Raw genomic sequence first — 17,511 nt, 5'->3', positions numbered from 1 at the left:
CACTCTGTGACCCACAGCAGGGTCAGGTATGGTGCTGGAGGAGCCAGGAGAGGCTTCTCTGAAAAGTGCTGATTGACCTGAGATCTATAATCAGGAATTAAACAAAGAAAAGGACATTCCTGAGAGAGGTGAGAGCATGTGCAAAGGCCCTGGGGTGGGAAGGAGCATGGTGGGGCTAAGACATAGAGAGAGGAAAGGGAGTGTGGGGTGAGATGGCAGTTACCAGAATGGGCTAAATTTATGGGTCTCAATTAGGGAGCGATGGCAGCCAGGTAAGGGCTTAAAGCAGGTATGAATGGAGACTCCTCCCTTCAAAGTGTGTCTCATGTCCACCCACCTGTACCCATTTCTTCCCACCTTGACTTAGGCCTCTACCATCTCACCAAGAGCAGCAGCCTCCATCCAGTCCCTTCTGCCTCTCCCTAATAACCATGCTCATGCACCAATTTTCTGTGCAGCAGGCAGAATGAGCTTTCAAAAGCATGAATCCAACCATTGTTCAAGAAAAAATTACTCATGACACTTGTTAAAACAGTAAGGCAGACTGATCAGGACAATTACGATAGGTGTAGGGGCCACTGCAATGGGGTGTTTGCAAGGATTGGGCTCAACTCCAAATGCAACTAGGAAAACTGGAAACTCATAGCGGGGGTGGGGGGAGGACAGTGGACGGAAAATTACTAAGAAGAAACGAACCATCACAGGTCAAGGGGGATCCTGGCTAAACCAAGCTAGCAGGATTCTTGCTGTAGGCAGGTCAAGGTGATCAGACATCACCTGCCCCCACACAGCCAGCAGCATCTGCACCAGAGTGGTTCACTGGCTACAACCGACGACTGACACATCGTTTTCCCCGGCATCCACAGGAGGGCCCACCTGATCCTCAGGGTCAAATCCGGCTGTCCTTTCCTATGCTGCTTCTGGGGTTTTCGGCCCGCTGCTAAGGTTAGATAAATACCCTGTGGCATTTCCTGTTTCCTTCTAATTCTTTCATCGTTTTGAGAAGCCACTTTACATCTTCGGGATATTTTGGTGAGCAGGGTGAGTGGCCCCATCCAGCTGTGCTGAGCTAGGAGTGCAGGCTGCGGGGCCAGATGGTGGGTGAACTTCACTCTGCCAATGACTGGATCTGGGGCCACTCTCTTCCCCTGCATCTTCCCAGGCTGCCTCTTTCTTGTCATTGCTCAAAGGAGGGGACCTTCCACCCACCCTGAACTAAGTGCGTGCCGTGCCCTCCCTCAGTCTATCCCATCGCCCATGGTTACCATTTCACCCTCCTCCCCTGTGAATGTCTTTGGTGTCTGTTTCCCCCACTAACACATCGGCTCACCAGGGCAGGCACGTTGTCTTGCTTGGTTTTGTATGCCTGACACATGGTAGGTGCTCAGTAAATACATGTTGAAGAACCAGGACAGAGGCAATGTCACGGGGGGTAGCGAGGTCGGCCACGGATGAGGGGACTGGCGAGTGACTCAGTTTTCCCTTCTGTAAAATGGCACCAGAAGAGCCTACAGTTGAGAGGGAGCTGGAGACTCCACCCCAAGCCGGGTGGGAGGCCAGTGGAGGTGGGAGCTCGCCCTCTGCTCTGCTCCTCCTGGGCTCACCCCCTCCGGGGTGAGGCTCTGAGGCTGGAACCCACTCAGGGTGAGGTCCAAGGGGGCTAAGGGGGCCGGCTGAGCCTGCTGACTGACGGAGGGAAAAGGGCGCAGGAGCCAGCTTTGTGAGCTCACCCCGAACACAGACCACCCCTCCCCCAAGGACACAGACACAGAGCCCACTGAGATGCACGGAGACCCGCGAGCACACACACTCACACCTCCACACACAAACCTGCACTGCAAACACCCAATGTAAATGAGATGAGGTATTCATGGACACACACACACACAGACACACACACACAAGCAGACAAGACACATACCACACACAACACCAATATCCACCCCCCCATACACACACACATGCCCCCCATGCAAACACACGCAGATGGAAACATGCATAACCACACACTCTCCCACTGCACAGCTCCCTGGATTCTCCCCCAAACTCCAGACCCCAGAGCTTTCTCAGTCTAGAAACAGTCCCCCTGCGTCCTCCTCCAGGCAGGCCTCAGAGTTCACTCACAGAGTTCGGAGGGCAGAGGATGGAAGGCACCCATCAGGGAAGAAGTCACCCCCAGCTGGGATGCCCACTCTTCAGAGAGAGAGCCTCCGATGGTGCCCAGGGGACAAGAATTCCCCCCTCCCAATAAGCCATGGGGCTTGGGGAGGGGGCACCTACAGCAAGCAGCCCATCCACCTCCCATGCCTTCCCCCAGCTCACCACAAGCTGGGAGGAAGAGAAAGCAGACAGATGACTGGTTAGCAGAGCTGGAAATGCAGCCCAGAGAGGTTAGGGGACGTCCCAGTATGAACCAGCAGGTCCTGCCCAGGGCTCAGGGATCCCTTTGCCAATAGAGCAGGTGGGACCCCTCTGATGGGCAGGAGGAGAGGGAAGGGAGGGCTCGGGGAAAGCGCAGCCCCTCCCCAGGCTGGAGAGCTTCTCCAGCTGCCCCTCCCCAGCCCCTTGGCAACCCAGCCCCCCTCCCCATCTCTTGCACAATAATTACAGTTACCACTCCTTCCTCCAGATTCCTTCCTCCTTATCTCCTCGCTTCCCTGCAGGAGCTGGGCCCTTCTGGGAACAGGATGAGCAGGAAGGGAAAAACAAAGTCCCATCTTCTTTTTTCCTTGAGCAGCCCTGGCTGCGGAGTCCTCCTTATTGCAGAGCCCAGAGAGGGTAAGCGAGGAGCTCAGGGTCACAAGCAGGAGAGGACCAGGGTCCTCCAGGACTCCCAGCTGCCAGAACTCCAGGCTCACTCCATTCCCAGGATGGCCTGCCCCCCTGCCTTGGCTTTTGGGGACTCTGCTAATTTAATTTATTATGGTCATTATTGATTGCAAGGTTTCTTTTTAAAAAAATAAATTTATTTATTATTTATTTATTTTTGGCTGTGTTGCCTCTTTGTCGCTGCACAGGCTTTCTCTAGTTGCGGCAAGCAAGGGCTACTCTTCGTTGTGGTGCATGGGCTTCTCATTGCGGTGGCTTCTCTTGCTGCAGAGCATGGGCTCTAGGCGCACGGGCTTCAGTAGTTGTGGCTCACGAGCTCTAGAGTGCAGGCTCAGTAGCTGTGGCGTACGGGCTTAGTTGCTCCGTGCCATGTGATATCTTCCCGGACCAGGGCTTGAACCCGTGTCCCCTGCATTGGCAGGCAGATTCTTAACCACTGCGCAACCACTTGCAATTAGGGAAGTCCCTAACTGCAAGCTTTCTATGTGCTTCACACGATTTCTTTCATTCATCATTCATACAACAAATCTTTATTGAGCATCTACTATGTCCCGGACACTGTGCTGGGTACTGGGGAGACAGCTGTGAACAAAATCAGTGAGGTTCCCGCCCTCACAGAGCTGAAGTTTTAGGGACAACAGACACTGACGAGTAAACTAAACAGGAACCGGACGATTCCAGGCAGAGGTAAGTGCTGGCAAAATTGGCGGTCCAGTGGTTAAGACTCTGCGCTCCCAGTGCAGGGGGCATGGGTTCGATCCCTGGTCAGGGAATTAAGATCCCGCATGCCGCACCAAAAAATAATAAATAGGGCTTCCCTGGTGGCGCAGTGGTTGAGAGTCCGCCTGCCAATGCAGGGGACACGGGTTTGTACCCCGGTCCGGGAAGATCCCACATGCCGCAGAGCGGCTGGGCCCGTGAGCCATGGCCGCCGAGCCTGTGTGTCCGGAGCCTGTGCTCCACAACGGGAGAGGCCACAACACTGAGAGGCCCGCATACCGCAAAAGTAAATTAATTAATTAATTAATTAATTTAAAAAAAACAATGAACCAGGTGGCCTGGTAGAGGGTGGCTGGTTCCTCTTGGCCGGGGGTCCATGGCAGCCCTCCATGAGGAAGTAGCATATGAGCTGAGTTTGACGATGAGACATGGGATATCTCAGGAAAGAGCCCTCCAGGCGGCAGGAGCCGCAAGGCCGGGGGTGGGTGGGGGGAGGGGGGGCAGGATGGAAAGAACAGAAAGTAGGCATGTGTGAAGGATCAGCCAGCAAGTAAAACTGTCTTCTTGAATTTTCCTAACACCCTTAGCAGGAAGTTTTATTATTATTATTATCATTGTTATTGTTGTTGTTATACCCATTTTACAGAGGAGGACAGCTGGGAGTGACAGAGCCCATGCTTTAACCACCTTCTTCCTCTTCCATGCCAGGCCTTATTTAGGGGATGCAAAGGTTACAAACAAACAAGTAGGGCTTCCCTGGTGGCGCAGTGGTTGGGAATCTGCCTGCCAATGCAGGGGACATGGGTTCGAGCCCTGGTCTGGGAAGATCCCATATGCCGCGGAGCAACTGGGCCCGTGAGCCACAGTTACTGAGCCTGCGCGTCTGGAGCCTGTGCTCCGCAACAAGAGAGACTGCGATAGTGAGAGGCCCGCTCACCGTGATGAAGAGTGGCCCGCGCTTGCCGCAGCTAGAGGAAGCCCTCGCACAGAAACGAAGACCCAACACAGCCAAAAATAAAAAAAAAAACAAAAAACAAATAACAACAAAGCAGGCCTCCAGGAGCCCTGAGCCTCGCAGAGAGCTGATCCTCATGGAAGAGGCCCAGGAGGAGCCCAGCCAGGCCTCATGGCTCTCCCATGGGGTCCCACATCTGGGTGCGGAGGGGCTGGGGTCTAACAGGGAGGCGTGCCCTTGGGCTGGCCTCAAGCCCTCTCTCAGGCCTCCTCACTCCTTGCAGCCTGGCCTGAGGAGGACAAGGGGGACAGGAGTCCTCAGCCCCAGGGCGGTGTGAGGGCACCAGGCCAGCCCTAAAGAGACTATGGCAGGGGCGGCCCTGCTCCCCGGTCCCCCTTGCGCTAGATGGGAACCTGTCCGTCCAGCAGAGCCTGGAGGAAGTGCGACGGACTCGCGCAGCCTGGTGCTGCCCCCTGGTGGCAATGGCCGGGATGGTCGGAGCCTGCGAGCATCGCCCATCTCCCTCCTTCATTCCCCCTCAGAGTGTCCCAGTTCAGATGCGCCAGCCGGGGTCCAAACCCTGCCTTAAGGGGACCAACGTCCTCAAAAATCCCCGGAGAAGGAGGCAGTCGCCAACCTTATCCCAAGATGTATAACCTCAAGTCTATACAAAGCCCCCTAGTCCTGGGGTGTGAAATCGGAAGGATTTTAAGCCAAATGGGGTGGGCTGTGATGGGTGAATCACGCAGCTCATTCATTCATTCATTCATTCATTCATTCATTCATTCATTCATGCAGTCAATCTATATTAGTGGAGCACCTCCTCTATAGCGGGCTGGGGGATGCAGCAGGACAGGAAGCAGGCATCAAACCTCAGACAGCAATGCACATAGGGATGTAGACACTGTCCAAAGGAGACGGGGCGCAGGGAACAGAGTGAGAAGAGGGGGTGAGGCGACACGTCATCATGTGGAGGCAAAAAGGACTAGCAGGAACGCCAAGCTGGCTGTTTCAAGACTCTCAGGTGTGGACGCCCTGGAAATGGTAAAAGAGCTGCAGAGACAGGAGGTCAGAGGGTCCGTGAAGGGGGAGGTGGTGCTGGAGCGAGGCCCTGACCTCAGAAGAGGCATCTTTTCTTTCCAGGAAGACAAGATCTCTGTGGGAATCAGGAAAGGCCTTCCTCAATATGCTTTTCCATCAGCTGAAAAACGGTTGTAACAATTCACAAATCTAACACGTCTCTGATGTAAGTGGCCCTTGGATGCCATGCACACCTGCCTTCATGCCCAGATTCTCTGCCTTCACAGGTGGCACCTCTACTTTTACCACATCTCACAGCTTGACCTGTTTCAGAACTTCAAATAACTAGGCTTATAGGAGATGTACAGTCAGGCTTCTTTGGCTCAGAATCATTTTTTGAGACGTGTTCATATGGCTGAGTACACCAATTGTCCATTCTTTTCATCGCTGTGCAGAATTCCTTGGTATAAATAATGTACACAATATGATGATCCACCCACCTGCTGACAAATATTTGGGTTGTTTCTAGATTTTGGCTATTATGACTCAAGCTACTATGAATTTTCTCATACAGGTCTTTTTCTGAACATATGCTTTTATTTCTCCTGGGTAAAAACCTGGGAGTGGAGTTGCTGGTTCCAGGTGGGTGGATGTTTGCCTTTAGGAGAAACTGCCAGTTTTCCAAAATGATGAACAATTTTACACTCACACCAGCAATGTAGAAGGTCCTAGTTGTTCTGTATGCATGTCAACACTTGTCTGTTTTTTTAAAATTTAACCAGTGGAGGGACTTCCCTGGTGATTCAGTGGTTAAGACTCCATGCTTCCACTGAAGGGGGCATGGGTTTGATCCCTGGTTGGGGAAATAAGATTCTGCATGCCACATGGCCAAAAATAAATAAGTAAATAAATTAAATAAATAAATAAATAAATAAATAGACTCCACTTCCCACCAACATATTTATAAATAAAAATAGAACAGAGAAAACCATAATTCAAAAAAGCACATGCACCCCAGTGTTCATTGCAGCACTGTTTACAATACCCAGGACAGGGAAGCAACCTAAATGGACATTAGCAGAGGAATGGATAAAGAAGATGTGTACATACATACAATGGAATATTACTCAGCCATAAAAAGGAATGAAATTGGGTCATTTGTAGAGACGTGAATGGACCTAGAGTGTCATACAGAGTGAAGTAAGTCAGAAAGAAAAAAACAAATACTGTATAATAAAGCATATATGTGGAATCTAGAAAAATGGTGTATAGATGATCTTATATGAAAAGCGGAAATAGAGACACAGACGTAGAGAACAAATGTATGGATACCAAGGGGGAAATGGGTGGGGTGGGAGGAATTGGGAGACTGGTATTGACACATATAGATTATTGATACTATGTATAAAATAGACAACTGATGGGAACATACCGTATATCTCAGGGAACTCTACGTAATGCACTGTGGTGACCTAAATGGGAGGGAAGTCCAAAAGGGAGGGGATACCTGTATGTGTACGGCTGATCCATTTTGTTGTGCAGTGGAGGCTAACACAACATTGTAAAGCAACCATACTCTAATAAAAAAAAAAAAGAATCTAAAGAGATATAACCAAAAGCAATGCATGAACCTTGGTTGAATTTTAAATTGGAGGAAAATCATATGAGACATTTTTGTAAAAAATGGGGGAAATTGGCTTCATATATTAGATGGCATTATGGAATTATTGTCAGATTTCTTAGGTGTGATAACAGTATTGTGGTTATATAGTAAAACGTCCATTTAGGTGATGCATATAGAAATAAAGAATAGAATATCATAACGTATATGACTTTAAAATTGTTTAGCAAAAAGAGAGAGAGAGAAAAAAACAGTGTGGTCGGATCTCAGTGAGGACTGTACAGATGGTCTTCATCCTATGTCCAAGTTCCTGAACATTTGTAAGTTTTTAAAATAAAATTTGAGGGAAAAAAAAGAATAAAATTATTGGAAGCTTTCTTTAAAGTTGGCTTATTATATTTTTTGTAAATCTAATTTACAAAATTTATTGTAATTAATTTGTAAATCTAATATCTGGTAAATCTAATTTAAATGCAATTTTATTTAATGACTAGTGTTGATATTATGATTCATCACTCATTTACTTAATTAGCACTTGACTTTATGTACCCAAAATGTCCAATTTGCACACTGATATTTTTTCAATTAAATAAAATTATGTTTCGGGAAGAAAAAAATAAAAATAAAAATAAGAAATAAAATAACATTTAACCAACAGTAACTATGATTTTTAATTTGTGTTTCCTAGATGAATAGGGATGCTGAGCATCTTTTCATATGTATGTTGGCCATTTCTATATTTTCTTTTGTGAAGTGTCTGTTCAGGTCTTTTGCCCACTTTTAAGATTGTGAGGTTTTTAAAAAAAAATTATTGAATTGAAGGAGTTCTTTTATATTCTGTATACCTGTCCTTTGGACTTTAAATATTTTCTTCCAGTCTGTAGCTTGCCTTTTTATTGTATCTATAGATGGTATCTGTTAAGAAGCAGGTGCTTTGATGAAGTAGTCTTTCAAGTTTTTCTTTTATAGCTTGTGCTCTGTGCCTTGTGTTGGGTAAGAATTCTTGATACATGATCACATTTGTTAGTTTTCGGTTGCTTTCCGTTTTTTGGTGTTGCTTTTTTCTTTTTGATGTACTTCCTTTTTAGTTAGTAAAAATAATGACATGGTTCCAAAGTCAAACCTATAAACAAGGTATATTTAGAGAGGACCTGCTTCCACTCTCAACATTAACCGTTTTAGTTCCTAAATAATCCTTCATTTATTTCTTCTTGGAAATTATTTATCTCCCTCCCTGTTTCCTGACGTTAAAAGTAGGGCTATATCGGGACTTCCCTGGCGGTCCAGTGGTTAGGACTCCTCATGCCCACTGCAGGGGCCTGGGTTCGATCCCTGGTCGGGGATCTCACAAGCCACATGGCAAGGCCAAAAAAACCCCCCAAAAAATAGTACTATATGTACATATACACACATATCTTCTTGTTTGTTATTGGACAATATATCCCAAAAGAGACTGTTCCATAGTAATATATGGAGATTTTCCTCTTTTTTCTCTTTTTCCCCTTCTTTCCTCTCTTTATTTTTGGCAGCTGCAGAGTCACTATATGGATGGACATTTGGGTTATTTCTAGTTTTTTGTTGCTGCCTTGAATAGCCTTGTGCTTACCTCACCTGATATTTTTGCTAGTCTACCTTTAGGATGGATTTCTAGAAATAGTATGGCAAGGTCCAAGGGTCCCCCATCTGTAACTCTGCTAGGTATCACCAAATCCCCCTTCTAGTGCTTGTATAGGAAAGCCAGTTCCCGCCCAGACTCGCCATAACTTTTGGTTTCTGCCAATCTGATAGGAGCAGGGCTATCTTGGACTATCTTGGATATTCCCCAGGATGGAGGCGTAAAGAGAAGCCATGGAGTATACAGGTTAAGCGCACAGACCTCACTTCGTGCCTCTGTTCGCACAAACCCTGGCTTTGCCCTTCCTGGCTGTGACCCCAGGTGTAGCACGGAGCCAGCCCCAGCGCGGAGGCTGCCCTCTACAGTCGGGACCATCTCTTCTGGCTGTTTCAGGCCACCGATCATTTCACAATAAAAATGCTGGCTTTACTCCCTGGGCCGAACCGACTACCTGGGTTATGGCATTTGATCCCATAACAACCCTATAAGGCAGCTATCGTATCCCCATTTTACAGGTAGGGAAGCCAGGGGATGGAGGGTTAGAAAGACTTAGGGCTTTGCCCAAACTCACAGCTAAACAAGCAGGAGAGGCAGCTGGACTTGTGAGGCAACACATAAACTCGCACATATGTGTACATGTGTGTGCATGTTCATGTGTGCATTCACACGTGCACGCCTGTGTGTTTATCCACACACCTGTGTGCATGTACTCATATACATGTGTATGTACATGTATCTCTGTGTATATACGTGTGTATACATATACAGTTAAGTCCCTACATACGAATGAGTTCCATTGCGAGAGCGTGTTTGTAAGTCCAGTTTGTTCGTAAGTCCAACGAAGTTAGCCTAGGTACCTAACTAACACAATCGGCTATATAGTACTGTACTGTAATAGGTTTATAATACTTTTCACACAAATAATATGTACATAAAAAACAAACAGAAAATAAAGAAAACATTTTTTATCTTACAGTACAGTACCTTGAAAAGTACAGTAGTACGGTACAACAGCTGGTGTACAGGGGCTGCCACGCACATTCACCTCTTTGCAAGTTCGAAACTTGAAGGTTCGTATGTAGGGGACTTACTGTATATATACACATGTGCGTGCCTGTGTACATACACCTATCTGCATTTCTAAAGAAGATGTGAACGTCCTCACAGCTACATCTCTGTGTCCATAGGGACAACACCCCCAGGATGAATTCCTCACAACAGAATCGCTAGCTCCCAACCTGCCCTCTGACCCCAGCCCGGTTTCGGCTTGGCCGGCCGGAGGGGGTGATCTGATCTTCAAAGATTCCTCAAGGTGGGCCGGAGGAGACCACGCCCCCTCCTGCAGAGAATGGGGACGAAGCCCACCCTCTGGCCACTGTAAGGACACACATCACGATGGCTGTTCCACCTGAGCCAGGCCCAGCAAGAGGCGCTGGGGGCGACCTGCACTCCTGTCACCCGTGGACAACCAGGCCACGTGATGGGGGCCTCCCGAGACCAGAGCTTGGCTGCTCAGAGCTTGGAACCCAACGCTGCCCCGACACCGTTGCTGGAACAGAGGACCTCCTGGGCCCCAAGAGGGAACCACCACCAGGGTGAGGGTCCCCTCGTTCAGGTGACAGGCTGACTGTGGGGTCCTCGGGAAGGGCCGGGAGACTACGGGTTCCCTTGATGAACTGGGGCTGACTCCCTGCCTCACCCCCCAAGTCCCGCTGCCCCCGCCAACCCGGGGACCACAAGACTGGATGGGGACAATGTGGGGCCTCCACAGCCTGTGCCCTCTCTCAAAATGTCACAAGACTAATGATGCCCCCATAGCAGGTATGACCTGCCCCTCCGCCCCCAGCCCACCCAGGGGCCAGAGACAACCTAGAATACCCTGGGAGAGGTGGGGGGTTCTGGCCATGCTGCTGTGGCCTCAGGTTAAGTCACCAAATCTCTTTTCTCATCTGGAAAATGGTTTAGAGGATAGAAAGTTATGACGGACATAGGGCCAGGCAGTTGCTAACTCAGTCTGAGCTCAGAAGGACTTCCCAGCCGGAAGTCCTGGGCCAGGTACTTGATTTCTGACCTTCAGTTTCTGCACCTGTAAAATGGGTACAAATCCCAGCCCCAGGCAGAGCTGCTGGGGACCGGATGGGTATGAAACCACCTCCTGTCCCACAGAGACTAGACTGAGTCGAGAGAAGTGGGGAGGGACTTCCTTTTCTCTGGTCGCCCCTACTCTGGGAGGAGGCATGGGGTGGAGAAAGCCCAGGTGCCTCCCTCAAGCCACGAGGCTCCTTTCCTGGGACAGTCAAGTCCCCATCAAAGCGCCTGAGCAGTTCCCAATAAAAACATACAGGGGGGCTTCCCTGGTGGCGCAGTGGTTAAGAATCCGCCTGCCAATGCAGGGCACACGGGTTCGAGCCCTGGGCCAGGAAGATACCACATGCTGCGGAGCAACTAAGCCCGTGCACCACAACTACTGAACCTGCACTCTAGAGCCCGTGAGCCACAACTACTGAGCCTGCGCGCTACAACTACTGAAGCCCGCATGCCTAGAGCCCGTGCTCCGCAACAAGAGAAGCCAGCACAATGAAAAGCCCGCGCACTGCACCAAAGAGTAGCCCCCGCTCGCTGCGACTAGAGAAAGCCCACACGCAGCAACAAAGACCCAACGCAGCCAAAAATAAATTTTAAAAAAACAAAAACAAAAACAACCACACAGTGTCCCTATCCATCACCCACACAGTGAGCGGTTAAGATTCTGGAGCTCCCATCCTCCCCTTCCCCACACCACCCTCTGGGTATCTAGGATCCCAGAATTCCTTGTCCAAACTGCCTTACACCTAATTCCAGGGCTTGGGCAGGGATGCTTCCCAAGGCCCCAAGGGCCAGCCGAGGGCTGACTCCTGCGAGGCGAGGGGCAGAGCTGGGCATCCACACACTGTGACAGGCCCCTTGTGGGTCAGGAGGGAGACAAGGCTGGGAAGAATGGAGGCGGGCCTGGGGCCCAAACAGTTCTTCTTGGAAGGAGCAGATGGAATGCTGCCCCTTTCTGGAGCCATCCCGACGATGCAAGGGATCGGGCAAGGGGCACGTCATTTAGCAGCATGTGCTCAGGAGGCAGCCATAATTAAGTACCATTCTTGACTCTGATGCTTCTTTGCTGGGTGACCTCAGGCAAGTTACTTAACCTCTCTGAGCCTAGCCTCCACATCTGCAAAATTGGAATAACGCCACATAGGTACCTCGCTGGTGTTTTTTTGTGTTTTTAAAATAGTTATTTGTTTATTTTGTTGTGCCAGGTCTTAATTGCAGCATGCACGTGGGATCTAGTTCCCTGACCAGGGATTGAACCCACGCCCCCTGCATTGGGAGCGCAGAGTCTTATCCACTGCGCCACCAGGGAAGTCCTGTTGTTGGTGTCTTGACAAGAGTAAATGGAGTGAGTCATGTCAAGTGTTTAGCAGCGAGTTTGGCACATAATAAAGGCTTGATATTAAAAAAAGGAAAAAGAAAAGACAGGGAGAGACTATGGGGTCCCATGGTATTTCTGCACCCTCAAGCCTCCAGGAAGAGCTTACAGCCCAGCACAACGAGGGCGCTGTGGAGTCAGAAATGGCTGGGTTCAGATCTGAGCTCCTCCATCTACTAGGTAAACTACCACTGGCAACTCGATGCATCCCTCCAAGCCTCAGCTTTCTCTTCTGTAAAATGGGTGCCCCCCTCACACCAGCCAGGTTTTCAGCTGAGCGCCTGGCACATAGTCAGTCTTCAGATCTGAGGGTGTTTTTCCTTCTTTTCCCTCAAAGGGCCTCCTCCTCCTTACTCTTCTCCACCTCCAGGACCTGGAGCAATTACCCCAATGTATGCTTACCCAGGTGAGTGTTCCTGCCACCCCTGTCTCACACTCGACCCTGCCATGATCACTCGCTGAGACTCTGCCCAAACAGCACCTCCTCTGGGAAGCCCTCCTCCCTGCCCTCATAGCTGTGTGACTCCCACACTGCCCACGGCCAGGAGCCCTTCTCTCCCACATGCAGTCATTGGTAGAGGGGGCTGGTGCACAGTAGGCACTCTGCAAATGTCTATGGAATGAAGTCCTGTTCTCGGGACTGCCCTGGTGGTCCAGTGGTTCAGACTCTGAGCTTCGACTGCCGGGAGGCACGGGTTCAACCCCTGGATGGGGAAATAAGGTCCTGCATGCCGCACAGTGCGGCCAAAAAAAGCACTGCCACCTCCCTGCGTCACCTCCTCTTACCCCAGAGCCCTCCAGTCCCTCTGCACAAGCCTTGGGTCCTGTCCTTTCTGCACTACAATGACTTCTACCCCCCTCCACCCCGTTATCCCACCCCGCTCTTTCTTGAAGGAGGCAACAGCCCCCAGTGGGTCTCCCAGCCCCAGGTCTTAACCGTTCCTTCTGGTCCTCACCTGTGTCCAGTGGCTGTCACAGAGTAAGCTCAATGATCACGGGGAGGAATTAGTACCTTCAGCTGTGACACCTGCCCAATACTCATCATCCTCGGGACCAGACTTTTAACATGGGGTCCCTTTGAGGCCATTTGTGGCTCCTGCTTCCCTCCCCTGTTCTGTGCTCTAGCCACCCACAACCAAGAGTGGCCTGTTCACCCATTCACCCATGTGTCCAGACTCTTCCTCTGGCCTCTTCTGGAAGGCCCTGCCTGCCCCCTTCTCTCTCCACCTATTCCTTCCAGCCCCATCGCTCACTCCAGGGTCTCTGTCACTTTCCCCAGGCCCTGGTGCCCCCAGGGCCTGGCGGGGACAGGTGAGTTTATGGGAGCTGGGATGGGGGAGCAAACCTTCTCAAATCTCTGTGCCCAATTCCCAACAAGAGGTTTAATCCTTAAAATTCCTTCATGACTACAGCACAGTAGCTTTTCTGTACTGCAAAGGCCGCTATGCAGGAATTTGGCAAATGCAGGAATTTTGGCACTAGCTGCCAGACGGGAAGCCTCGGTTTCCACATCCAAACAGGGACTCATCTTAACAAGATTTTTAGGACTTAAAAGGATTTTTAGGATTTAAAAGGCCCCAAGTTGCAGGACAGGAATAGAGATGCAGACGTAGAGAATGGACTTGAGGACACGGCGAGGGGGAAGGGTAAGCTGGGACAAAGTGAGAGAGTGGCATGGACATATATACACTGCCAAATGTAAAAGAGATAGCTAGTGGGAAGCAGCCGCATAGCACAGGGAGATCAGCTCGATGCTTTTGTGTCCCCCTAGAGGGGTGGGTTAGGGAGGGTGGGAGGGAGACGCAAGAGGGAGGAGATATGGGGATATATGTATACATATAGCTGATTCACTTTGTTATACAGCAGAAACTAACACACCATTGTAAAGCAATTACACTCCAATAAAGATGTTAAAAAAAAAAAAGGCCCCAAGTTGGCTTATGAGCAGGATCCCTCCTGGGTACCATGTGGTCTGCCTGGGGATGAGGCTGGGCACAGGATGAGCTAAAGGGCACACGAAGGGATTTTTTTTAAAAATAATTTTTATCATGGGGCATTTCCCCGAGTCTTTATCTTTAAAAAAAATTTTTTTTTTCCTTCAGCCGTGCCGCAGCTTATGGGATTTTACTTCCTCGACCAGGGATTGAACCTGGGCCCTCAGCAGTTAGAGCCTGGAGTCCTAACCACTGGACCGCCAAGGAATTCCCCAAAGGAATTTTTTTAACTTTGCAAAATATAACAAATATTATTCCCTCAACTTTTCAATGAAAAGGAATTTCCTAGAGAAGGGGCAGAGAAGTGGGAGAATTAAGAGGCAGAGGAGAGAGTATGGCACTGACCTACATTTTATTGACTTAAACGTGGCAGCTGCTCCTCTGTTTTGCTTAGCACCACCCGGGAGGGCAGTATGGAAGCCGAGGCCTGAGAGATGGCTGGTCTGCGTCCAGTAACTGGATGGGCAGCCGGAAACTAGGGTCGGCCTGCCCGGCAGCCTTCAGGTGGTCAGACCTGCTGCTGCGACGGCGCTGGCAGGGCGTGTCCCACCAGCCAGGGGAAAGGACCAGTCCGGGGACAGATTTCTCCGGATCTGAATGTCAGCCCCCAGAAGATGCCAGCAGCTGCCCCTCCACCCTGCCCCCATCCCCAGAGATGCCCCAGAGAACCGAGGGGAGCACTGACCCCCGAGGGGTGGCACTAGCTGCAGTACGGGAAGCCTTGGTCTCCACATCCAAACAGGGACCCACCTTAAGATTTTTAGGGTTAGAAGATGAAGCGTCTGACATAAACTAGGCATCCTGGGAACCGACTTCTCATTTGTAATAAATCAGAACGGGGCTCCAAGTGGACCCGTGTCGACAAGGCAGGTGGCCACCCATCTAGGTCCCAAGTGTACTGATGGAAAGGGAGGCCAGGCGGGCCCACTGGCCACCACTCCCCAGAGGACAAGGTCTTGACCTGGGACTTGGCCAATCTGCAGTCTGGAGGACCACAGCCCTGCAGAGGCACCCAGGCCAGGCAGGTGACGGTCATGGGGCCTGGCTGGCCCTGCCAGAACCAGAACAGGACCCAGACACGCCTGCAGAGCTCCAGCCCGGAGTCTGATTCTGCGCCTGCCAGGCTACTTGCCGGGTTTGACCCGGATTCCCAGAGGGGTCCACAGGCAGGCACGTTCAGTGCCATGACAAACGCAGTGCTGGCTGTGTGGGTGGCGTCTTGGGCCCTCCTCTACCGGGCCTGCTTTGGTCACTGTGGCCCATGCGCCGTCCACGAGGTCTGGCCCAGCTCCCCAGCAGCCCTCCGCGAGCCCACAAAGCCACCCCAGGCCACTCTGACTTAGACTGCCCAGTGTCAGGAGAGACACTTGCCAACGTTTAAAAAAAATCCCGATTTTTGGCTTCTCTTGAAAACTGCAACGGTCCAGCTGCACAGGTCCCTGGCTCGGCAGATGCTGGGCTGTCCCCTTGGCCCGGCCCGGCCAGTTCCCATCATCCCAGGGCCTCCTCCTTCACTGCCTTGTACAACTTGACCTAAACCACCGTTCCCATTTCGTAGCCTTGACGTCTGAGGCCTTGGTTCTGGGTCCCGAGACCTCACTGTAGACTCAGGCTGGGGCGCGTGGGGTCGCAGCCCCATTCTCTCCCTGAGGCTTCCCCACGCTTCTGCTCTGTCTGCACCAACTTCTGGGGCTGGCCAGGAGGGCCCAGGGCTCCGGGGAGGCGGCCACCCTGTCCCCCTCTCCCACAGCTCTCATCTCAAAGTGAGGGGCCCCTCCTTCCAGCAGGGAGGCCGGCTCGGATACCTGGAAAGAGGGGGCAGTGAATGTGGGTCTCAAAGCCAGCTCTGCACTCAGCAGAGGCCCTGAGAGCTCAGCCTGATGGATTAACTCAGAATCCCTGTCCTGGTCACTCGGGGTGGACCGGACGCCTCACTGCTGGCCGCATGCGGTGTGCTCATCGGTGACAGCCACTACAGGACCACCGCCCGCCTGAGCTGAGACACAGAACAGCTCCGCCGCGCCCCCTCCCAGCACAGGAGTGGACTGGGGAGTGTGATACGGCTGCAGGCAGGGCGCTGGGGACACTTCCCGCTGTTTCCAGCCTGGAGCAAGGCTGGGCAGGGCGGCCAGGGGCGAGGAGGCGTCATAAGACCAGGAGGGCACACAGGGGCCTGGCCGGACTGTCACCCTCTACCACCTGCCCGCCCGTGACAGGGTGAAACGAACCAGCCCCCCAGCAGCAGCCCTGACCCTCTGCGGCACTGGGTCTGAATGGACGAGGGCGCCTCCTCTGTACCCGTGGGAAGGGGGCAGGATTAGGCTTCAGGGGCGCTGAGAGTGGGTTCTGTCTCCCAACGTCTTATGATGAACTCAGAACATCCATCGTACTGGGCAGGATGGTGCTGTGAATGCCCATCCCTGGATCTATCCATCGACAACGGTGCCTGCCCCTCGGGTGGGTCAGTGGCCCCTTAAAGCTGCGATGAGCTGCGACCTTGTGTCTGAACTTGCAGACGCCACCCTGCTCAGCCCGCCCCCTTCAAGGCCGCCGGAGGCCCGGGTTCCAGGCCTCACAGAGTGAGCGTTTTATATACCATGTATTAACTCGACAGCTCGAGGGAGCTGATCGCTGTAAAGACACACAAAGCGAGGGAAATGTGGTTGGAATGCCTGAGCCATGTGTGGCAATTTAAAATTAAATCAGTGAAAACTCACTCTCTCTGCTACTTTAGCCTCGTTTCAGGTGCTCAGCGGACACCTGGGGCTCGCCGCTCTCTCGCTGGGCAGGGCCGACGGAGCACCCTCCACCCCAACGGCGGACATTCTATCGGGCAGTGAGCGGTCAGAACAAAAAGGCCAAGAGTGGCAAAAATGCCACAGCATCACCCACCCCAAAACGGGGGATCTACGGTTCCATCTTGACATTTGAAATGTATGTTTGCAAACACAGTTTGCTCTTACTTTCTAAAATGAGACCCTTTCTCCCAGCTTGCTGCTGCTGGTACAGTCATGACGAACTCAAGCCCCTCTTCAACGTTACCCTGTGGTCCTGGGGGCCTGAGGGGAAGACGCAGCAGTCTCAGGGTCCAGAGCGAGCCGTGTGAAAGGCAGTCCTCTTCAGGTTGCACGGCTCCCACCACCCCCATCAGCTTTATGAACTCGGACTCAAGGCCGTAAGCGGGAGGGAATGGAAGGGTAAATCGCACGCGCTGCCTGCTGACCGTCCACGTTATGAAAAGGCCTTTGGGGAAAGCCATTTAATAACTCGACAATAAGTTTCCGTGACGTAAGACTA

Source organism: Mesoplodon mirus (genome assembly GCF_964341445.2).
Source record: "Mesoplodon mirus genome assembly, chromosome: 15".
Taxonomy (NCBI): Eukaryota; Metazoa; Chordata; class Mammalia; order Artiodactyla; family Ziphiidae; genus Mesoplodon; species Mesoplodon mirus.
The sequence above is the reverse complement of the archived record's forward strand: the minus strand, read 5'-3'. Positions refer to the sequence as shown.